Genomic DNA, 25,592 nt, shown 5'->3' with positions numbered 1-25,592 from the left:
TACATTTCCTTCATAACCCTCTCTCACAATCTAGAGAAGATTGGCAGGTGCTATATTACCTATCTCTGAAAATGCTCCACTAGAAATCTTGCTTTTCCCAAGTCAGATAAAATATGAGCAATGTAAAAGGCACTTTAAGACACCATGCAGCCGGACAGATCTTTCCTTGATCCAAATGCTTATGAAAATTAGACCTCGGATTTCCAAGTGGTTGCTGGTCAGAGGAGAACAAGCAAAGCATCTTGCCACATGGATAAACAAAAAAATAATTAGAAATCAAAATGTTAGCAAATTCTGCAGTGAGCAATAAATGTAATCCACAGGATAAACAGCACTGGCTTGACATTTTACTGAATTTGACTAAATTAAAACTCTGAGTAGTTTGAATAAAGTTCAAGATGGGGAACTAAAGTTCAAGACTTGTAACAACAAACAAACAAAAATCCCCTTTTTAATATAATGTTTTCTATTACAGTTTTGCTAAAGGGTTCTGGTCATTCTCATGCATTCCAATCCTTATTTTGTCAAGTTTACAACTTTGTTGATCAAATCTGCCATTGTCTGCAATTTGCTTTAATATAATTTGGATACAGGAATTGCAACAAGCTCAAGCTTATTATAACTAAGAACGTACACATTATAATAAATTACCCTGATTTAATATTGCTTTAGAACAAAAATCCCATTTACTAAAATATGAGAACTCTCATTTGAAACGTCCTCTTTAAAATGTTTGTAGAACTTAACGTTTATGTAACATTTTCAAATTTTGAGAGAATTTCATATATATTAGTCCAATAATCCTATTCATTTATAGGTTCAATTTACTGTGCATGTGTTGACCTTCAATGCTCAAAATGGTTTAGAAATGGGGTTACTTGAATGACATCCTGTACCCACATAAACCTGGTAGGACTTAAGATTATCTTGTAAATTTAAGCCCACTGTCAAGATACATTAGGTCTGTTCAGAACTGGTGTGGAGGAAAGTGATGTCACTGTGTGGATGATTAGATTGTCATTTCTGGCACTGGTTTGAGGCCAGGATGGTGACTACACTAACCATAGAAGGTGGCCCCAAACCCGTTCTAGAATCCACAATATCCACAGCCTGACAGCTGTGGAGAATGTATCTCACAAACCTTACCTTCAAATCACCAAAAGAGTAGTCTTACAATCCAAGCTCAAGCCAATTATTTCAATTAGCTACAGAATACAAGGGAACAAGCAGAAGGAAAGCCAAATAACAAGCCTGGGTCAATCAAATTATTGGAATTCCAAAAAACAAAGTTGTGTCCACAAATCCAAAGTCATTAAGCAGTCCAAATTTCCAAAAGTGTCCACAAGTCTCAAGAGCACAAGCTTGGTTATCAAAGTTGCAGCCAGGAATTAGGAAACATATTGCAAACCCTTAAATGCTGCTTTCACAGCTGATCCCTCTTGCTGCCCCTCTTCTCCACAATTCTGACTAAATGCCTCAGCTGAGTTTTCTCTTTCCTATGTCTCACAAAGGAAAAGCCAGTTAACTCCTCCTCAGCCTGCTCCTTAGACGCCTCCTGAGTTTCCCCAGTAGGTTGAGTAATTGTTACTTCTGGGTATGGCTGAGGGAGTGCTGTTCCAGACTGAGCTCAGCCAAATCCTCATTCATGCTATCCATGACAATGTGATTTGGATTTTTTTCCATTTCCAGGCAAGATGTGCAGGTGGAGGGATATGAGGTAGAAAAAAAACAGAAAGTGACAGCACTGGATGTATTCAATTGCCTATCCCAGGGGGTCAGTTGACCACCTGTTGCCCAGTCCTGCACTTGGGCAGTTTTCATCATTCACCTCCCTCATGAGCACATTCAAAATTTTACAATGCGCATCAGTGCGCTGGGTGTCCACAGTGCACTTTGCCACATCGCAGCACATTCAGAAGCTTATTTTGGGATTCCCCCAACTTGATGGGCTTTAACCTACTTAACACACATGCAATGTATTATATGGTCAGTACTGGTGAGCCCTTAACTTATCAGATGTGTTGCTTCCCATTTTTTCAAGAAGTTTGGGATGCCCTATATGGGATAATAAAGTAAAAGAATAGGTCTTCTATTGTTGTTCCATAGAAATGCTGATTTTCACTCACTCTCTCCAACTCAGCAAGCATGGAATGGTTCAGAAGTACCAATGATGTCCATAGAATCATAGAATAATAGAGTTGGAAGAGACCACGTGGACCATCTAGTCCAAACCCCTGTCATGCAGGAAAAGCATATCTTGTCTCTGGAAAATAGTGCAGATTGAGTGTAGAAGGAAAATCGGGGATTGGTGTTATTCATCTCCCCTACCCTCCCACATTGCAGAGTGTGACAAAGTGATGGAGCTCAAAGACAAGTGTCTTGAATATACAGTGGAGTCGAAGTATGTCACAAAGCTTTCAAAGCATTCATTACATCCAGTCATGTGAAACTGTCTCAGTACTACTTCTACCACATATCACTAAGGAAGTAGTGACCTACTGAATGGAATTTACTGTATGTTGACTCAGTTTTCAGTATAGTTGATTGAGTGGATCTTACTGTGTGTTGACTCAGCATTCAATATAGTTGATTGAGTCGATCTAACCAAAAAGATCCCGGCTCTAGTGTTTTTTTGGCATTTAAGGGACAAATGTACTGGTGCTCAGTTCACTTTGTATAGGCATGAGCAAAAAAGACCATTGCTCAAAGTCATTCAGAAGCTGCTCTAAGCTTTGTACTAATTCCCTGTTTAGATCCCTTTCATTTGTTCTATTGCACAATGCATAGGTACTCATATAAATTCAACAACTGGGGGAGGGAGGGGGCAACAGAAACATATCTTGCCAGATGGGGAAAATTAAAATGTTACCCTTGTTTCTTAGCCAGCACAGATCCATTTTGACAAGCCGGAATGATTTATGGGGAGTGGGGGAGGAGGACTATATTTATGCTGGCAGAAATGTTATTAATTCACATGCAGTGTTCAGATCTTTCATTGTTTTTGCACGTGATTAGGGATATGGGTTGCGTGCACAGTCCAGCATGCTGTGGCATTTGCATGCTGGTCATTGCATGAGACGAATGGACACAGCATGCAAGACACATGTTAAGGATGCCATTCTCGCCCTCATTAGAAGCCTCAGTGGCAAAGTATTATTGCAATGTGGCCACTCGCAAGCAGCCTTGAAGGAAAAACAGATTATCTTTGAATATATGAATAGGCAAATGATGCAGTCTGTTGAAAATTAAAAGAAATCATTAATATTTTTATAGAAAGATTTATGCAGATCCTTTCCCCATCCCTCCCCCTCCCCCCATGTTATCCCTCATATATCCAACACAGGCAAATTAAAAATAGATATTTTTCTGTCCCTAATTGATTTTACATTACATTAGGCAGCCAGGGCTTCAACCTTCCATGACATAGTATCTAAATAAACATTTATTAAAATATTTTAATTAGAACAAGAAGAAAAAATATTGTTTCCAATTATATTTTCAGACGAGGGGAAAAATCAAAGCAATTAAGAATTAATATAAAAAGTATAATGGAACACTTTCAATGTAATAACTACCTAGAGTGATTTATATGTTGGAAGAGGATTTTAATAATTGCTATTTTCTTTCACTAAAATGAATGTTTAGAATCATGCAGTTGATACATCTACTGGTGCCTAAAGTCTTGTTCATTTTTAAGGGCGGGGAATGAGGTACTGTCTTTTCTTTTCTTTTTTTACAAAGCCAAATGAGCAAATAATTTCATCTAGAAAGGATGCATAAAATGTGCATGAACCTCTGACTCTTGGGAGAACAAATTATAGATAGAGTGGACTTAGAAGGTCATCTGCCCTTTTACTCTCCAATACTGGAATATTGGCTAGATTAAGAAGCTTGTAAATCCTTTGGTCTAGTTTCAATTTACAGTACAAAGGCCATTTAATCAAAAGGCTGGAGTGACAGAAGTAGAGTGTGAGAGTATCCAATCATTGGCATCCCTGAGCAGGGCTGGGCTACTGGATGATATTATGGAATATCACATTTTAAAAAGGTTAAATAAGCATGTGGTCTGAGCTCTTCTAACAAGGCACGGCCATCCATACGCTAGGACTCTGTCATGCAAAGTTACAGCATCTGCATGGAAAGTGCTCATAGAATGGAGCAGTCTAACGACCTCCTCAGACAGCCGTCGGAGGTGTTCCGCTTTGTAGAGGGGTGTCCACATCGCCTGGCTTCAGACAAGGGCAATCAGATGAGGTGACCACGTGTGGTCCATGCACCTTCCCCCCATGCATTGCAATGGCAACACAGGAGTCCTCTTGTGTTGCCCTAGTGGTGGCATGCACCAGCTCCACCATCCTTCACCCATGGAGCCATGCCAGCATCATGTGAAGAGAGCTGGCTGGCTAGGTGGGTGACCATGGCTAAATCGGTGCATGCTGCTAAATTTAGCCCTGTGTGAAGAGGCCGTATATCTCTCAGGAAATATGAACATTTCAGAGATGAAAAATGGTACACATGTGGTCAATCAGCATCTGAACATGGTCAAGATGGCAAAAATGAAGGATGAAAAACACATAAGTTAGGAGAGGCAGCTGCAGTTTGCCTGAATTTATAGGGAAGACCAAGATTTTGCCCACTGAGTTAATGGAATATGAACAACTTCTACAGTTTGAACTCAATTTGAAGGGGGAACGGGGGGAAGAGGAAAAAATTGGATATTTTGAAAACAGCTGAAAAGTTGAATCACAACAGGATTAATAAGGACTGAGGTAGTTTGGGATAGTTTGAGAGCACAGAGCAAACAAGTCAAGTCACGTGCTGCAAGGAAAATCAATGTACAAAGGATCTCAGGTTGTGAAATCCTAACTAGATGATGGCCATTTCAAATTTGGTATTAGACATTTGAGAGGGTTCTCATAGAGCTTGGCATACTGCAAAAGATGTGTCATAATTTGTACTGTAAATATTTGCACAAGTGTTGCCAAGAAGAAATGCTCCGCCACTAATTTGTGACTTCTTTCATACATGGGTTGCTGTGAGTTTTCTGGGCTGCATGGCCATGTTCCAGAAACCATATGTCTGAAGATGTCTGAAGGTGTGACAGGCATCTTCAGACGTTGACCCCCATAGATGTGGGCGAAACATCAGGAGGCAATGCTTCTGGAACATGGCCATACAACCCGGAAAACTCTAAGCAACCTAGTGATTCTGGACATGAAAACCTTCGACAGCACATCTTTCACACATGCCTTGCTTCAAGTTATGCCATTTTGTCTGAAAAGAAAAAAAAGGCATAAATTACAACTATTACATCATCATTCACTTAGTCCAGGAAGAAGCACTGCCTCTTCAGGAACATTTAAGTGTTACATTCTCCTTCATTTCTAACCAAATTGAGCCCCACTATACTTTCAATTAATTGTCCAGAAACCAACTGACCATAGTAAAGATCTAAAATAACTATTTATTTAAAAAGCAAGGGACATATTCTAGAAGCATTCTTGCTTTCTAGAATGCTTCTAGAACATCGCCATAGAACCCGAAAAACCTACAACAACCCAGTGATTCCGGCCATGAAAGCCTTTGACAATACAAGGGACATGTTTTGCATCTTTCTGGATCTTGTTTGATTCTAGCACACTCCCTCAACTGTATCAATATGCTTTATAACCTGAGGCTTTAATATCACCTGCATCCAAAAATGTCAGTTTAAATCCACAAAAGCCCACAGTAAAATGATACAAATTAGATTTAAAGATAGTACTGCATTCCTTTTTTCCTCCCTTTCCACACTTCCTTTTTATATTCCTTCCACTCTAATCTAGAATTTCCCTCTCACTCTCTTCCCCTTTTCTGTCTCTAAAAAACCAACATTGTACCATGTCACCATGATTCCAAAACCAGCCCAACTCCTAATGCTGTTTTGCTTTAACTTCTATAGAAGACCACAAATGGTTGACTGTGACTGTAATTGCTCTCTAGTAATTGCTTCTATTCTCTCAAATATTCCTGAAGAATTCTGTTCTCATCAGCACTGCTCCTTTCAGCAACGTTCTTTGTGTGGACACTCCCCTAGCTTGGCATAGCAATTATTACAACAGTTGTACTGGAGTTGCATTAGGAATCTGACCTAGGACCTTATCCCATGGGACAGGGGAGACACAGTCTGCTAAGCGTTGCATTGAGACTTGTAGGGTTTACACTATGTTCCGTTATTCATAACTTATCACATTGTCTGAATTTGCTAGTTTACCCATTATTATACATTTTCATCCTTATTCCACAAGCAAGTGGATTGCCAGTCCTCTCCCCATTTTTTTTAAAAAAGTAATGTATCTAACTTTGAATTGTGAAGAATCAAACTCTAAAATTAAAGGCAAAGAAAACTTACCTAAAGTAACAGTATTTCTTGCTTTTAATTTTTTTAAAAAAGTAAGGTGGGTGGCTGCATTAGTACCAGGGACTCACTGCTGGGCAGTCCATTTTCACATGTCACTGATACAATTCAATGTGGCCAATTCAGACAGCTCCCATCCCATGTGTTTTTTGGTCTTTTGTAATGGAATATCCGGGTTCCCGAGTTCTGAGATGATCCCAGACCATCTTCTCCCCCCCCCCCTTTTTTTTTTTTTTTTTTTTTTGTGGACTGTTTCTGACATCCTTAATTCCTTTCTGATGAAATCCTTAATTCCTTCCCAGCCATTATGTTTCAGAAACGTTTATTCCCATGAATACAGAGAAATAAACTACAAATGTGTTCAGAACCTGGGTAAAAGGCATCTTTATTTATTTATTTATTTATTTATTTATTTACAGCATTTTACCCCATTCTATCTCAACCTCGGAGGGGACTCAGTGCGGCTTCCAAATTGGCAATTTTCAATGCCGCATTAAACATAAAACACATGAATACATTATACATTAAAATCATAAAAATATAAAAGCAATAGCATATAAAAACATTAAATAAACTGTTAAACATTGCACATAAACCTGAAATCATAATCCAGAAGCTGTTCCAATTACATTCCATTCCATTCACTTCATAGCTGCATGTTGTCCTGTACTACTCTCCAAATGCTTGGTTCCATAACCAGGTTTTAACTTTCTATCTAAAGGACAGGAGGGAGGAAGCCAATCTGATTTCACTAGGAAGGGAGTTCCACAGCTGAGCGGCCACCACTGAGAAGGCCCTTGTCTCTCGCCCCCATCAGCCGCACCTGCGAAGGAGGTAGGACCGAAGATCTTACTATCTGGGCTGTTTCATAGAGGGAGATACGTTTGGACAGTTAAGCTGGACCATTACTGTTTAGAGCTTTAGGCTAAAGCCAGCGCTTTGAATTGTGCTCGGTAGCAAATTGGCAGCCAGTGGAGCTGACACAACAGGAGGGATTGTATGCTCCCTATACACCACTCCGGTGAGCAGTATGGCTGCTGCCCATTGGATTACTTTAAACTTCCAAACAGTCTTCAAAGGCAACCCCACATACAGCACTTTGCAGTAGTCTATTTGAGATGTAACAAGAGCATGGACAACGGTGGCCAAGTCTGGCTTCTCAAGGTACAAGCACAACTGATACACAAGTTTTAATTGTGCAAAAGCTCCCCTGGCCACCACCAAAACCTGGGGTTTCAGGTTCAGTGATGAATCCAGGAGGACTCCCAAGTCAACTTCATATACCATATATGATAATGGCACGTTTTGGGAGAAAAATTATGGATTTTGATATGGCCTGTGGATATGTTGAGGGCCATTCCCCAGAGAAAGAAAAGCACTAATGCAGACTCAGGGGCTAGTAGCCCCTGGCCATTGCTGCAATTTGCCCACCCAGGTGTTCAAAAAGGGTAGAAGCAGCATTGTGATGGAGACAGTAAAAGGGTCAGTGCTTCTTTTAGGTATTCAGGGACACACTAAGCTCTTGCCTTTTGCCACACTTCTCATAGAAGGGAATCGTTTCTTTTTTTATATAAGAATGCAGATAGAATACTAACATGGATAAGTTGTTCCACGTTTTTACAGTGATTTTTGACTAAAATTTCTAGACTTATACATGAGTACATATACAATATCTGAGAGATAAGAATGAAAGCCAAATAAGAACTAGAATGCTTTATTTGCCCCACAATTGTTCTTACTTTTCCATGCAGAACTGTGCCACTAGTATCTCTGTTATGTTGGGCAAGTTACACCCAGCACCGCTTCAAAATGACTGAAATGGCACAACTTTGAAAAGTAAAAATAGGATGGCAATCTTGAGAGACAACATTTCTGTTCAAAGCCTCTAATATGTATCTGGCATATTGGGAAGCAAACTAAGAAAAACTATGCAGAAAGCTTTAGTACTAATGATGTTAATTAATTTACAATTAAAATGGTTTTGGGGGCAGTAGGGTCAAAATCACAAGCAAGGAGAGAAGATTCAGCCTCTCAACAACGATGAACCATCATGTCTTGCCAGAGCCAAGCTAAATTTAATGAGCATTCAGTGTGATGCATGTGTTAACTTTCACACAATTTAGGTCTCAAAAGGCTTTAGTGGAAGAAGTTACAATGAACTTAATATCAATAACATTCATTAGAAATTTCTAGCTGGAAGTATACTCCAGATGTATTTTGCATGGTGATTTTGAACATAATGGTTTTCTTTTTACATACCAGATATCTTTAATTCTATTGGGTTCACAAAGCAGTTGGTACACAGAAACTGACTGAAGTCCCTGAAGTTTCAGAAGTTTGCCTTACAATTTTTATCTCCTTGCCTCGTTATTCCTATATGTGTTCAACAATGGCAGAATTTACCTATTGGGCCAAAGGGTAATCTGATCTTTCATTCCAACGGTATGTCAAGTAAAACAAGACAAGGCAAAACATTTAGTGCAAGGTCAAGTCAGCCTCAATGTTAAATGAATTGTCTTTTTCCTGAACCCTTATAACATCACAGTATAAAAAGAGCAGGTTCCACATTCTGTAAAATAAATAAATACTCTGACACACACATACACACATTCATTCTATTATCTAAACAGACATTTTTGGACCACTGCTGGTGCTTACCTATAAAACCCTAAACAGTTCTGATCCAGTTTACCTGTCTGAACGTATCTCCCCCTACAAACCACCTAGGACTTTAAGATCATCCGGGGAGGCCCTGTTCTCGGTCCCACCACCATTGCAGTCACGTTTGGTGGGGACAAAAGACAGAGCCTTCTCCGTGGAGGTCCCTCGGCTGTGAAACTCCCTCTCCAATGAGGTTAGATCTGCCCCCTCCCTTCTGACCTTCTGGAAGAAGCTTAAATCCTGGTTATGAGATCAGGCATTCACAGAATAGTTTTTTTTTATGGGAAAGACAAGATTTATTGGACTGGACTTGGACTGCTTTGGATGACAATTTTAATTCAGGTGCATATTAAGAATTATTTTAATTTTGTGGATGTATTTATTATGTGTTTTATATTATGTTTGGCATCAAATTGTTGCCTGTTTGGAAGCCATTCTGAGTCCCTCTGCGGAGGTCGAGAAGGACGGGATATAAATGTTTTAAATAAATAAACTAACTGTCTGCCTGCTCTCTGTTTCCCTGCGAACACCCTGCACGGCCTTCCATGAAGCTACAAATTTTCAAAATTGGATGGAAGCATTAGAAAATTGGCATCAAGAAGCTACAGTTGGTTTAGATGCTGATACCACTCCCTATGTACAGAAAACATATCCATTGTAGATATTGGAATAGTTTCACGTTTTTTAATGACAGCTTCCAGAATCCAACATAGTGACTGTTGGAGATTACCATGTTGGAAGTATAGTTGAATAAACCAACTTGATTGAACTCTAGTTCATTATTGCAAGACGGCCAAATTCTTCTTTAGGTTGGAACAATCTTCATTCTATCCCGTACCACTCAAGTATTAGGAATCACTTAATCTATTATGAATAGCTTCCTTGGGCACTCGGGGGTTGAAATAAACATAGGAAAGAAGATGTGACAGGAAGATCCTCTGGAATGTCCGTTCTAAATTGTGTAACCTTTGATCTGATGAGGGGCCTTTTCATATTATAGTACAACTCAACTGTAGATAAGCTTGCATTGACATTTTATTGTGTCTTGAGATGCACAGTGTAGTTGTGGATTGAGATATGATTCCACTTTAATTGCCATGATAGCATCCTATGGGATGGTAGTTTAGTGAGAAGCTCTATGATGGTACACTACAAATTCCAGCATTGCCTAGGATGGAAACAATGTACTTAAAATAGAATCCTGATACTATACAGTCAACCCTCCATATCCATGTATTCTGCATCCACAGATTTCACCATATACAGACTGAAAACATTCCCACCCCCCACAAAAAAATCCAAAAAACAAATCTTGTTTTTTCCATTTTATATAAGGGGTATGATTTTACTATGCCATTATATAAATTGGGACTTGAGCACCCACTAAATATGGTATCTACAAGGGGTCCTGGCATGGATATCATAATACTGCAATTCTGTAATTCAGCCAAAAGACATCTAGAGATTTTGAAAGCCTTCACATATTTTGAAATCCTTTTCTAGTTTAGCAAAATACTAGATTAATATGGATTTCATAATCGAAACCAACAAGAAATACCAAAGAGCTGCAAAAGAGTATACTATCACCATTATGTCACTACAGAACTCAGTCTTCTCTGAGGTCAATGTAAGTTTTGCCACTGACTTTTGGAAAGCTATGTTTCCATCTGCAAGTGTACCATCTGACATGCATTCATTAGAAATAAACTCTGTTAATCTTAATGGGGGATTTACCTCTGAAGAAACATACCTGAGATTCTGCTGTTCAAGACCCATTTCCTGTGTTAGTGCTGATGGACTCCTAAATACATCTCGATCTGAAACTTGCATTAGGACACTGTTTACAGGCATGCTTACTTATGAAGCAATTACACTGTTTGAGATGTGATGTGGCAGCTGAGATTATGGCGCTTTCTTCCTTTCCTTCTTTTTTTTTTTTTTTTACTGCAATTCAAGCCTGTACTGGAGAGTTTCCAAGGAAGAAAAAGACCCCACATGTTTTCAGGCTCATTATTTCCTTATTTGCCATGTTGCTTATGTGTATTGCTGTCCAAGCCTAAAGGTTTGTGAACTCACGTCTAAGTGGCGCCTGTTCAACCAAATTACCCATCTTCTATCAACAGCCAGGCAGAGGCAAAATAGGTTCAGAAATAATGAATACACATTTGTGCCGCAGCAATCTCTCGCCAGCTTTGGGTTTCTCACCATGGTACAATTTCCCCATGAGTGAAGACAAGATTGCGCTGTCATTATAATAGGTAATCATTAGATTTATCTTTTCTATAATTTGCGGCACCTTCCTAGGATTGGGTGTGCATTTATGTAGCCTCATTACTGCCAAGAGTCCTCTTTAAGTGAGAGATAAGTAAATAAAAGGAGAAATTATACAACAGGAAGAGCCTGGGATATGTTGTTTTACTGTACGTCTGTGAACTCCCTTCAGCATAGCTAATCCGCACCGCAGCCACCATTATTTCTACCTCGCTGAGCACTTCCTAATTGCTGTGTTATTGCTTGTGAAGAAAATATATTATTAAAGTCCACAATGTACAACCTGTTGAACAGCTACCGAAGGAGGGCTCTGGGTTGGGATGGGGGGGGGGCACCCTCGTTTCATTTCATCACAGCTTAATAGGTTTTGAATGAGGTGATGATCGTCTGAGGTTGTTTTCCTCTTGAAGATCTGTTCATTACCGTTTCATAATGTCACTGTCTCCTTCTCGCCGTCAAGATGCATTCATAATTTATTCAAAGACCTAGAGATATTATTAAACCAAATCTATTTTATTCTCTATGAATCAACTCAGGACTACTTCGGTGGCTGGTTGTAATGAACAACAAATTACAAACCCAAAGGAATCCATAACTCCCTTTTTAGCTGTTAATGTTTTATGCCTCTTATTGGTCGGCTGCCAGGTACTGATCCACAAAGCATTGCAAATGTATATTAATATTATCTTTACAACAGCAATAACACTCAGTGGAGGAGAACATTTCAATAGGCCTCTTTTCCCCCATCTGTATATGTGTGTGTGTGTGTGTGTGTTTCTTCATTTTAAAATATTTCATTATCAGATAAAGTCAAGGCTTTTTCCAGTATGGAGAGGTCTGCTGTGGAATTTGGATGACCTTAAAAGTTTCAGTGCTTATGATATGTAATAAAGAAAACCATTATGTCTCAAAGACAGGGAGAAAAAAGCTCAAGAGCTTGCTATTTCAGCATGTATTCAAATGTGAATGCAAATAATGGACATCATAAAGAATCTGTTTAAATGGAAGGTCCTCCTAGTATTTTATTTTAATTCAGGATAGGAGTAATTCTTTATTTTAGAAACACCCGAACCAGCCTTTCTAGACCAATGCCCTCCACAGGCTTTGGACAATAGCTTCTATCATCCTTGGCCATTGGCCATTTTCACTAGAATTATGGCACATAAAATCTGTAACCTCTAAGGTCGGGAAAGCTGCTCTACAAAATCCTTGTAAGATGAGCATCCAAGGATGAATAGTTAGATGGAGTTTCCTTCCCTCTTTGGGAGAAACTCAATGTTCCCAACAGTATTCCCCAAGCCTCTTTGGAGAGATGGTGGTGGGTACAAATAAAGATGATGATGATGATGATGATGATGATGATGATGATGGTGGTGGTGGTGATGGTGATGGTGATGATGATGATGATTGTATAGTAACATTACTGGAATTTACAACTCTGTTTTACTTCTTGCTGGATAATGATAATGCTTATATGATAATATTCATTTCTCTCCAAGGATGGATTACTGACCTGCTAAACAACTTTTGGATTGATAGACAACAACTCTATTGCTTCTGCCTTCACCCTGCTGGATATCCTGTGATTGACCTAAATTAACTCTTCAACATCTGTTCCGATTCGACGATCTGATCTCTGGGTCACTTGACAAGATTTATATTTTGCCACACAAACTTAGCTTTGATGCTGCCCTATGACTTGTTTTTCAGGTTAGGCAACTACTCAAGAGCAAGACTCCCAAAAGCTATGACCTAAAGAGAAAGGGACAGCATTTTGCATATATATTATTAAAAAATATTAGAATACTATAAACGGTTTTATGGGCAAATTTGAAATTATTTCATTTTTTCTTGCAATGAAATGCAGACATTTCATTGTTTTCACAAGTATTCTCCCAGAAATTACTCGGATATTACTATTTTGAAAGACTGGTTTAATTTTAGTACTTCAAATATTATTTATTAATGGAAGATTAAATTCATTAAAGAATAAATTCCTGAATATTGAGGAATAAATTCCTCCAGAACCATGGCAGTTTGATTGTTCTGTAAGATTCTTATATTTTAATCAATTAAATATTATTCACTTCTTGAGGACTGCATGAGATTCATATTTAAATAAATTAAATGCTATCAATTAATTACATACATTCATTGATTTCACATCAGCATTGGGAACGTCACTAACTATGGCAGTTTACAGCTGTAGCGACGGGACCTGGCTGTGAATCCATGATGCCATAAAGGACTTTTGTTTATTTAAAACACTTATATTCCGCCCTTCTCACCCCGAAGGGGACTTTTGCCCCTGGACCACAGAGACATGGAGAATGCCATCCCACATTAACACTAGAAAAGTGGCTCAGTTTCTGGAAAAGTACAACCAGAAAAAGAAACAAGAAAAGAATGTAAAACTCTTCTAAATCAAATCAAATGAATATCTTTCTTAATAAATTACCATCAGAGGAATTCTTGATCATTGCTAGCATTTTCAGTTACCACTTGCAACAACAGGGATTAAACAAATCACTATTAATTTTTGTGGCAAGATAGACATGTGCAATATTCATTTTAAGGTGCTGAAGGTTAGAAAAGGTGCTTGGAAGGGCCACATTTGGCCCATGTGCCATTGTTTGCCCACCACTACATAAAACATAGGATTTGGTGGTGTTTTGGGTAGCTTATCTGTAGACAGCTAGATTTTATTTATTTATTTATTTATTATTTGAACTTATATGCCACCACTCCCCTGGGGCTCGGAGCGGCTTACAAAAATGGCTAAAATCTAATACAATTTTAAAACAATTTAAAATAATTTTAAAACAGCAATATCAAAAATCAAAGGCCTGTCGAAACAGGTATGTCTTACATGCCCTGTGGAAAGCTGATATGTCCCGCAAGGCACGGACTTCAGGTGGCAGAGTATTCCAGAGTGAAGGTGCCACTGCTGTAAAGGCTCTGCGTCTGGTTGTTGTTAGACACAATGTCTTGACACTGGGAATTTCCAATAGATCTTGGTCCTCAGAACAGAGGGATCTCTGGGGTTGGTAGGAGGTGAGGCGGTCCCTCAGGTACACCGGCCCCAGACCATGCAAGGCCTTAAAGGTGAGTACCATCACTTTGAAAGTGATCCGGTGCTCAATTGGTAACCAATGCAGCTGCAGTAAGATTGGTGTTATGTGGCATCTCATCAGAATTCCCGCAAGAAGCCGAGCAGCTGCATTTTGTACCAACTTGAGCTTCCGGATCACCAACAGAGGAAGGCCAATGTAGAGGGCGTTACAGTAGTCCAGTCTTGAGATGACCGTAGCCTGGATCACCATAGCTAGGTCGTCCCTGGACAGGTAGGGGGCCAGCCGTCTAGCCTGCCGCAGATGAAAAAAAGCGGTTCTGCTAACGGCAGAAATGGATTAAAACCAAAGGAATGTTTATGGACACAATTCGTGGAGGACTGAAAGAAAGGCCTCATGGAAAGCTCTTAAAACACATGCAGCCTCAGAGAGAAGAATGTATTATCTTCAACTGTATGGGATGAGACAAGATCCACATGTCTCTGTACTTATTTTCTGGGAGAAGGAATAGGAGGCTACACTTGTGGCCCATTATGGAATTCCCATAGGTGACAGGCTGGACACTTTGTGATCCGAATTGCTGAAATGAAGAGCCTACATACTTATAACAAAGTCTGCAAATTTTCAAATGGTTTTATTGGGGCCTCACTACTGGATGATGAATATCACATAGTTCAGACACTAACTCATGCTGCACTCTATGCTGCTGTCCCATACTCTGCTGTGAATATTGAGGCAGAGGTGATGAAAAAGTGGATGAGATGAGAATATGTTTTGTATCACAGACTAGTGGTCTGACGCATTCAGAGGAGCTTTTTAGTAACTAAATATAAATGAGGATAGATAGTTACTTCTTAAAATTATAATTATAAAATTATGAACTCCTTTTAACTATATAGTACAACCACCACCACCACCCCCACACACAAGGGATGCATTCCTAAACGTACTATGGAAACAGGAAACCATGGAGAATAGTGAATTCTATTGAAATGAATGACTTGTGAACGTTACCATAGAGTGGCCCTGCAAAATCTAGAAATTTCCTAGCAAGATATTATCTATAGAAATTTGCTATTTCCTTCCAGCAAAAGCATACCATAGAACCACCTGAAGGAACTAGATATATTTTGTTGGATGCAGATAGGGGTGACCATGGGTACTGGGGTTCCATGTAATTATAAAGGTCTTGAGACTATAATTTTCAGAAGTGATTTCCCAAAATCTGTCTCTAGCATTGCACCCAATCAAAAATAGCCATTATTATTATTATTATTATTATTATTATTATTATTATTATTATACCCCGCCTCCATCTCCCCAAGGGGACTCAGGGCAGCTAACATAGGTCCAAGCACAAACAATTACAATAAAACCAAATTTAAAAAAAGTACAAGACACACAACAATATCAAGTAAAATGCTTATACAATAACATAATAAAACAATAAGATAATAACAATAAAATAATAAAACAGAGTATAAAAATAATGCAAGAATTTAGATGAGGGCAAGCTAGGCCAAGTGCAAAGAGTGAATTTTTTTAAAAAACCGTGGGTGTGATAGATAAATAAAGTGCTGTATTTAAAGAGAGTCTCAGGTGGGATAAACAATGAGGTTATTCCCAACTGAGGGATGGGATAAAGCGCACCAGAAAACCAATTGACACTGAGATAGGACCTGACATGGGAATTAATTATTCATTCTTCAAGTTTTTAAACTTTTCCTAAAGGCTGCCAGGGTGGGTGCTTGCCCAATCTCCCTGAATCTTATATGTATCTTACAAGAGCAGTCTACTTGTGACTTTACTATGGGATCATTCCACATCAGACATGCTTATGATGTAGTTACTTCCCATTTCCTGTCATCCCTTCTTGGCAAGCAGACCAATTTATTCATGGTAACAACATATGTTGCAGTCCATATGATGAAAGGAGCTAAAGAGACACAACTTTCCCCCATCCTAGCGTAGAGTTGCTCATTAGTCTTTTAAAGAGAAACTCAGACTGATATGTCTTTCAACATAAAGACTAGAATGGAGATTTGTATAACTATTTCCTGTCGTGGAACAAACTTCAAGGGACAATGGTTTCTTTCACAAAGTGGCATCCTTCTTTGTCTTCTTCTAGATTGCTCCAGTAAGAGACAATCAACCCACCTCTTTGCGCTCTGAATGTAGCAATCAGTTGAAGAACCAGCTCGAAGGAAATAAATAACATTTAATCGGGCTTGAGGCTACTGCCAAAGCATGCTATTCTAACTACCCCAATGGAAATAATTAGGGCTTGGGATTTTGGAGTGGTAAAAGCAAATGGGTTCTCTTAAGTGCAATTAAAGCTATACCACATACTGAACCTATTGCTGCTGATAGATCTGTTTTGATTGTCATGCATTATACACAGATTGCTAAGAAAATATTACTGGTGATTAGAATTCCAGGCTAATATAGAATAGTTCATGTCAGAAGAATTCAGGCACTCCCTTGATCTTTCACCAGAACCTTCGGTAGGCAAAAAAACCTCTCTCCCAAGTACAGCCTACACTTCTTGTGTCATTACAGTGATTCAAAATGAACTACATTAAAGGATACCATATACACATATATATCCACTACCGTCACCATTCATTAAACCCTCATTTCCCTTTTCACTGCATGCAACTAGTACTTTTCTAAAAGCAACAAACCATATCACACGTCAAAACAAATCCTTAAAACAACACTCTGGTTTTAATTGTTGTTTTTCTTGTTTTATTTTTTTTAAAATGTCTGATGATGGCAAGATCAAAATGGAACCTTAAATGTGAAGGGGATCTTGGTGTGATCATGCATTAGGTTCAGCAGCCAAATGCTTTGTCTTCTTTGCGGTATTTTTGTATACATTTTTGAATTCAAAGTAATAACCATGTTACTATTTGCATTAAAGGCAAGTGTGGTGAAGATAAATTATACCAGGCTCACCAGTCTTCAGACTTAATAAGCTCTATCATCTGTGAATTTCGATGGATGTTGAAATGGCATGAACGACAAAGCAGGCAGAAAACCATACTTAATAATAGCACTCGTTGAACCAATAGTACAGTAGGTGCAGGACCCCAAGTAAAAAACTGTAAATAAAAAACACAACTTTTTAAACCTGATAGAGCAGTTGTTCTCAACCTATGGGTCCCCAGGTGTTGCGTGTGGATGGGCAACACTCCTCCCTCCCACAGGCCCAGCGCAGCCTATTTAAAGCTGCTGGGCACAGGGTGCAACCGGCCCCTGGCAAATGCCAGGAGCTGGGTGGAGCTAGCCTCTGGTTGGCCAGCTGATCCAGTGGCAGGAAACTTTGTGGGATGGAATGAGCTCCTGCTATTGGCCCCAGCTTCTGCCAGCTTAGCAGTTCGAAAACATGCAAATATGAGTAGATCAATAAGTACTGCTTCAGCAGGAAGGTAACGGCTCTCCATGCAGTCATGCTGGCCATGTGACCTTGGAGGTGTCTATGGACAATGCCGGCTCTTCGGCTTAGAAATGGAGATGAGCACCACCCCCCAAAGTCAACTAGACTTAATGTTGAGGGGAAACCTTTACCTTTACCTTATGCCCATGAAATTTAAATAAATGAATTTTATGCTTTCCAACTTTTTTTACTGGTTTAAACTGTCTTGCATTAACCTATCAATTTGCTTAAAATGCATTTCATTTTTTTTAAATTACATGTCATTGTCAGAGGCTTTTATGGCTGGAATCACTGGGTTGTTGTAGGTTTTTCTGGCTATATGGCCAACCTCTCACAACCTCTGAGGATGCCTGCCATAAATGCAGGCGAAATGTCAGGAGATAATGCTTCTAGAACATGGCCATATAGCCCGAAAAACCTACAACAACCCAGTTACATGTCATTGTTTTAAACTGGTCCATCTTATTTTATTGTACACCATCCTGTGTTCTTTTAAATATAGTGAGATGTCATTATTTTAGTAGATAAATGCATAAATGATATTTTCAAGTTATTAACTCGCCACGAAATAAATCACCACAATGGAAAATTAAGCATCAAAAATTATGTGTTGAGTGGGATCCTTTGACTCTCTGAAGCTCTCCTTTTGCCCTTGATTTGCACACCTCCCTTGCCAGCGAGTGGCAGAACAGCAACTAAATCCTTCTTTAATTGTTCATTCACACCTGCATCTTAAACTAGGCTTTCTACTTGACTTTCAACAACTTCACTACATGAAACAAAAAAGAGGCCTCCTTTATACATATTTAATAATTTGTTTCAAGTTGCATCTTTAAAAGGTATTTAACTTTTTGCTGGGATCCTGATTTTTGTTAATAGCAATAGTAAAAATATATATATAAAGTCACTGTCCTTGATCTAGAGTTGTTCAGGAAGAAAAAGCCAAAGCTGGAGGCACATGAAAACATGTCAATCAGATGTAATTGCTCTCAAAGAGAAACCACATCGGGCTGGGAGAACAAGAATTCATCGTGAACACATGGATTCACTGCCGCACCTAATCTACTAATGAGCTCAGCCTGTTATTTTCAGATTCACTCTTCAAAGGTTTAACACAAGAAACATGACAGCAAAGGACAACATAGCAAAGACAGAGCTAAATATTATATATACACTGATGTATTTTATGTGTGCAACTGTAAACCATGGTCATCAATGATTTGCTGCTTCAAGTGGATTAAAGTGATAATTAGATTAATTGATTTTTTTAAATGCCAATGCTACACACTTTGAATAATTCCATAGAATGAAAATAGGAATTCTCAAGCATCCAAAATGAATCTCTTCAGAATGAGTAAAATCTACTTCATATATTACTATGTATAACTGCTTCCTTTAATCATGAGAGTGACCTGTTCATGCGGACACTAATTATAAGACATGAGCAGGAAGTTCATAGATCTTAGCCAAAGAAACAGCCAAGATATGCATTATGTTCTGGAATGTGGTATGTTTTGCTTGAACTAGCTGAATCAGATGCAGTGAACACTGTTGTTTTATGTCTTTGGGTAGAAAAAGAAATAAAATTTAGCACCTAAGCCAAAAATTAAACAAGTACAACACAATTAAAGCCAAACAACGTATTCCCTCATAACAGTGTTTCTCAACCTTCCTAATGCCGCGACCCCTTAATACAGTTCCTCATGTTGTGGTGACCCCCAACCATAAAATTATTTTTGTTGCTACTTCATAACTGTAATTTTGCTACTGTTATGAATCATAATGTAAATATCTGACATGCAGGATGTATTTTCATTCACTGGACCAAATTTGACACCAATATCCAATACGCCCAAATTTGAATAGTGGTTGAGTTGGGGAGGGGGATTGATTTTATCATTTGGGAGTTGTAGTTGCTGGGATTTATAATTAACCTCCAATCAAAGAGCACTCCGAACCCAGCCCACAAAGAATCTGCACCAAACTTGGCACACAACCTACATGGCCAACATTGAATACTGGTGGTGTGTTGGGGGGGGGGGGGGGTTGAATTCTGGGAGTTGTAGTTCACCAACACTGAGAGAGCACTCTGTACCAAACTGGTGATGGAATTAGTAGACTTGCCATACATACCTAACATGAATATTGGTAGCATTTCATGAGCACTGACCTCAGAGCTTTGGAGTTATAATTCACCCACATCAACAGAGTAATCTGCACCCAAATGATGGATCTAGAACAAACTTGGCACAAATACCCCAATATGACCAATTTTAAATCGGTGGGGTTTGGGGGAGATTGATCCAACATGATGGTAACTGTAGTTCTCCCTGCATCCAGAGAACCCTATGACCCCCACCGATGATGGATCTGAACCAAACTGAGCACACAGACACAATGTGGCCAACTGTGAATACAGGCAGGGTTTGGGAGCGAATGACCTTGTCATATGGGAGTTGTAGTTCACCAGCATCCAAAGAACATTGAACCCAGCTTATTATGGAGCTGGACCAAATTTGGCACAAAGGCTCAACATGGCCAACTGTGAATATTGGTGGGATTTGGGGAGGTTTGACCTACCCAAATTTTGGGGGTTGTAGTTCACCCACATCCTTATGCATTTTCTAATGGGAGCATCAATTAAAAAAACAAAAGGAAATACTGACTTTTTCTACTAAATAGCATTACAGATTACCTAAGTTGCTTCTGCTGCTGCTCCTCCACCTGATGCTGCTGTGCCACTCTCAGTCCCACGTTACGCAAACAACTTTTCGCCCTGCCTTGAAGGGACTCACTAGCGCAAGCCTTCCTCCCCCTTGCCTCACATACTCTCCCTTGCCTGTGCATGTGCACCATGCTGCCATGTGCTGAGCACACCTGTTCTCCCTTCCCTGCTTGTAGTCTCAGAAACAGGCCTCCCCTTAGCTGAGAGGCCAGTCAGTCACGTACAAATGATGTGCCAGGAGAAAGGGAGGGCCAGGAGCGATTTTTCTCCTCCTCCTCCCACCCCCCTTTCTCCTGGCATGTCATTTGTACACACTAGGAGAACTCTGGCAGCCATCTCATGGAAGCCAGGTGAGTTATTTACCTTTTTTACTGTGTTAAGTGGTGCTTCTAGGGAGGGGGTTGGCCTTCCCAGAGTATTCCAGGCTAATTTAGCTCCGAAAACTGTGGGAATACTGTCTGGACCGCAGTATTCTGCAGTCCAGATACCAAAAGTAGTGGGTTTATCTCACGCCTTCCAAGAAGGCGAGGAATAAACCCACTATCAAATTAATTTGCCACAAACCAGGGTTTCCTGATTTGTGGTGAATTAATTCCAGGTTGCCCAGAACGTTGTCTGGGCAGTCCCCTTTTTCATTGTGGAAGTTTCCGCAGTAAAGGGGCTGTCTAGATCCGCCCTGAGTTACTTGAGAAATGATGTAATTAAACCATGACAAATGTGTATAGGAAACAGTACCTGGTGGTAGTGAATCTACCTCAGGTTTAGGATTAAACTTGCTATTCAGGTGTTAAACTTTATCCCTAAACTAGATTCTGCATCTTTGATTAAAATTGAGAGCAGATTCACTCCCCCATGTACTTGGAAGTTAGCAGCTACCACTAGTTTCTGGTAGCATGCATTGTTTCTAAATGCCAGTATTACCACAGTCCTGACAAGCACCAGCATCCCCTTCATCTGCCTGCCATCAATATGGCTTTTGGAGCAGCACATTCTGGGATTTTGGTAACAATATGTTGTCATTCACCTGTATTGTGCATTATAGTCACTACACATAATTTGCTAGTCCTCTTAAACTCTGCCAAAATTAACTACATTGATTTCAAAGAAAGCTTAACGAGGACAATCCCATACCTTCCCTGGTAGATTATAGATTCTTTTAGAATTTGCTCTGTAGATCTATCATACTAATTGGCAGTTTAATTTCTGTAACCAAATTAATTACACCCAATGCCTGTTTTCCTCCATTAGAGAAATCTTAACATTTTACATTGAAACAGATGGGAGAAAAGCTCCAATGAAATCTTCTACAGCCGTTTTTCTTTTTTTGAAGGTGCTTCTCCTCCCGATCCATTTCACTAGGCATCTACCATTCAGGGAATTTGCCAGGACTGAGTTCCACTTCATTACATTGAGGGCTGTGGTGCTATTGTCAGGGCTTCGAAACCCTCAAGATGGCCTAACCCCCAGGTTAGAAAGACTACAATAGCACAAAGGCAATTATACGGCAAGAGAGAAATGTTGTCCACTAATCAGCTAGCAATCAATTCTGAAGAAGAGGCGATAACCCCATCCAGGCCTGAGCTCCACAGTATTAATAGTGCCATCATGTAATTACTTTAGGCATGGGCAGGTGCACGAAAAAACAGACTCCATAGAACTCTCCATCCAAGATTAATGAGTTCTGTCAATTTGCCCAGCAGACATCTGATTCTTTTGCTTTATGTAGCTACTAGTTTTACACATGCCTCCAGGTCTTTTTCTCTGGGAGAGGAAAAAATTAGTCAGTCACTTAAACACATTCAATTAGCTTCTTTTTTTATTTCAACTGAAATAATCCTAAATTCTGGACAGAGCTAGAAAGCAAGCAGTTACAGATATCTAGTTACTTGTAATTATTTGGTTTCTTTTTCTCACATATACACACATACCAATAATTAGAGAATGACTACATTATGTAACAGTGCTCCATGAAGTCATGCTGGCCACATGACCTTGGAGGTGTCTACAGACAACACTGGCTCTTCAGCTTAGAAATGGAGATGAGCACCAACTCCCAGAGTCAAGCATTACTGGACTTGTCAGGGGAAAACCTTTACCTTACATTATGTTACTGTTGGTATTTAACAAGAAAACTTTACTCATTTTGCAAAGAAACCGTGTATACATGTTTGTGCTTTTGTGAATTTATAATATCATCAACAAATTCTGTAAGATTTTCTTAGACAATGAATAAGCTTGCATTGCTTTCTCCTGAAGTTAGTCTACATCATCTAGTATTCCTTGATGATTGCCTTTCCAAGTACTAACTAGGCCTGACTGGCCTTACTTTCCTAGATCAGAAGGCTGCTTACTGGCATTTACCTTTTCAGATATTTCTATTATTGTGTGCAACAGGGAAATAGGAGAGTGTTCATGTGTTACAATGGGGAAATGCAACACTCCCTGGATGAAACACTACAAGGAAGGTGCAAGGAAAGTTGTTTCCTTTCCTCACCATCTCAGGATATTATATGCTGTGATAAGTTTGTTTGTGAGCCCGCTGAGAGGTGGTATCTAGTCATGCAATAGGTTCTAAACATCAACACTGGGGAATCATGACTCCCAAACAATGTTGAACTGAAGCTCCTATCAAGCTTCACCACTGGCACTATTGGCTAGTACTGATGAGCTTAATATCTAAATGAATTATTTGCAATCAATCAATTGTATTTCCACTGTAAAGGTAGGGAAAACATGATCCTCCAGATATACAGGGTTAGTCAAAATGCATAGGCCAATAAGCCATTCAATTGAATGGCTTATTGGCCTATGCATTTTGACTAACCCTGTATTTAGACTACAATTCCCAACAGGCCACACTTGTGTAGCCACAACTGTTTAATGGTGGTCCAAAAAAAATGCAGAGTCAATTATTTTTCACATCCTTTCACTACAGAATCACAAAAAGCCTGATCAAAAGTGAATTGCAATAGAAACACTATCTCAGCAAGAAAGGGATTCCTTGAAGCATGTTTAGACTCAAGATAGATTCCAATAAATGGAAAAAAACTATTGAGACATTATATATTATGGTACAAATATTTACCCATATACAGGCAGTTCTCAAGTTAGACACAAGATAGGTCCTGCAGGTTTGTTCTTAAGTTGAATTTGTATGTAAGTAAGAACAGGTAGAATTTTAAAGTGTAAATCCAGCCAATCTGTGTATGTGCACACATGTGCACACACATATGCGCTTTAGATCGCATGGGGAAAGGTTAACACCCCTGTGATGTTTACTTTGCTGTCTGTGGATATGTTCAGAAGATTTTCTGTCCCTGTGATAACTGGATTTTGAAAAAAAATTAGCTTGTTGTGGAAACAAAGATTGGTGACTCAGGGACTGCCTGATTGTAACTCAGGGACTGCCTGTATTCAGTGGAGATACCTTTCCCCCTTCATAACTCTTTCAGGAATTCATTTCCCTTCCTAAGGGTAGATTTATCTCACTTCCTGTTGTCTCGCCCCTGCGCTTAACTATGAGTTATTTTTATGTCAGATGTTTGTAACTCAAGGACTGCCTGTATTCAGAATTAAATCTCATTAAGATCAATTGTATAAACTTTTGGGTAAGAAACCATAGGATTCTTGCTTTAGTTCTCTCTCCTTAGCTGGAAAATGAGACATTTCTTATAAAATGAAATGGCTGAAGTCTGCTACAAAATGCTGACATCCTATTTATTTATTTTTCCTCTAGTGTCAACATTATTGTGCCCTTTCTTTTTATAAAAAAATCTCTGCTGCTTCTGTGTGGAGAGAGTCACTCGGGATATCGTTCTTCTACCTTCCATTTAATGTCAGAATTGACCACCCATGAAATCTCTCTCAGGGCTACATTTATTGGATATTAGATTTTGCTAATTAATTCTCTGGATTAATTTCTTCTGAAGTAATGTTATCAATTGTTTCCAGTAAAGGAACAGAAAGAAACCACATATGTCCAGACAAGAAGTAACTTGATTTTCACATAAATGGATTAAACCTACATAAACGTGGTAGCTGCAGATACCATTGATCCATGTTCATTGGCTGTTGTTGTTTGATCTGGTAAGAGACAATGGAGTAGGATTTTTAAGGGAGGGGAAAAAAAGAAACATACTGCAACTGCTGCTAAGAAGATACTGGCAATTCTGCTTCAATCGGTTAATTTACAGAGTGCATTCTATGCACTCTTAGCCACTAATCCTTTGAGCTGCAAATGTTGGGAAAGACCCCCTATGGAAATCCTTGTGATTCCTCCAGAAGGCATTTCATCCATTGAAGAGAATAGAAACCACTTGTGCCAAATGCAACTCTATCAATGACACCGCCTACCAGGAGGGAATTCTTGAGCAAAGCCTATTCCCATAGCTCTCTGTTCGACAAACACACAAACAGAAGGTGCCAGATTGATGTGGGCACAAAAAAAAGTCCAGCACATGGCATTCTGGGCCAAGAAACTTTTAATTATTTTAAGACAACAATGCCAGATTCCCAATTATCATGCTAGCTGAGCCATTGTGTGTTCATGGTGTGGGCCACTTCACCAAATTAACATTCCACATTCAATATAAGTATGGAAGAAATAGGCATACTTTTATTGATTGCAGTTCTCAGATCTGTATCCAGATTCAGATCCTGTTGATAGATCAGCCTGACTCTCCAGCTCATTGCCAGAAGTCTTAGGAAGGCAGGAAGGATACACTTGGGAAGATGCCCTCTGTATGATATTCCTTCCACTGGAGAGGAGGGTGCAGAAAAGGCACTAACCTCTGAGTTAGGCCAGAACAGTAACTTTCCACACAACCTGAGTGGGGAGCCCCACTGTTATTAATTCCAAAGAGATTCTGGTAACTGATGTCATAGATCCAGGACCCAGGCCAACTGCCCCAAAGTTTGTGACAAATGACAGGGAACCCAACGTATCAGGAAACACATATGTAGCTCTCACTGACTGCAGGATAGGCAGGATGCTAAGAGCCACACAAGGTCTGCCAAAGCTGGGAGGAA

At 39.4% G+C, this 25,592-nt stretch overlaps 1 protein-coding gene and 1 pseudogene across 1 annotated transcript in view; one reads left to right on the top strand and one right to left on the bottom strand.

Annotated features, from left to right (window-relative positions):
• LOC137096856 (uncharacterized) overlaps positions 1-25,592 on the bottom strand; it is a 131,632-nt pseudogene that overhangs the window by 51,843 nt on the left and 54,197 nt on the right.
• Positions 16,616-25,592, top strand: part of LRRC8B (leucine rich repeat containing 8 VRAC subunit B) — a 345,263-nt gene continuing 336,286 nt past the window's right edge. The window contains exon 1 of the mRNA XM_067467779.1: positions 16,616-16,626. The gene's annotated coding sequence lies outside the window, so the exon portion shown is untranslated. The remainder of the gene's footprint in view (positions 16,627-25,592) is intronic.

This window comes from Anolis sagrei, chromosome 4 (assembly GCF_037176765.1).
Source record: "Anolis sagrei isolate rAnoSag1 chromosome 4, rAnoSag1.mat, whole genome shotgun sequence".
NCBI lineage: Eukaryota > Metazoa > Chordata > Lepidosauria > Squamata > Dactyloidae > Anolis > Anolis sagrei.
This window is presented reverse-complemented; position numbering and strand designations above follow the sequence as displayed.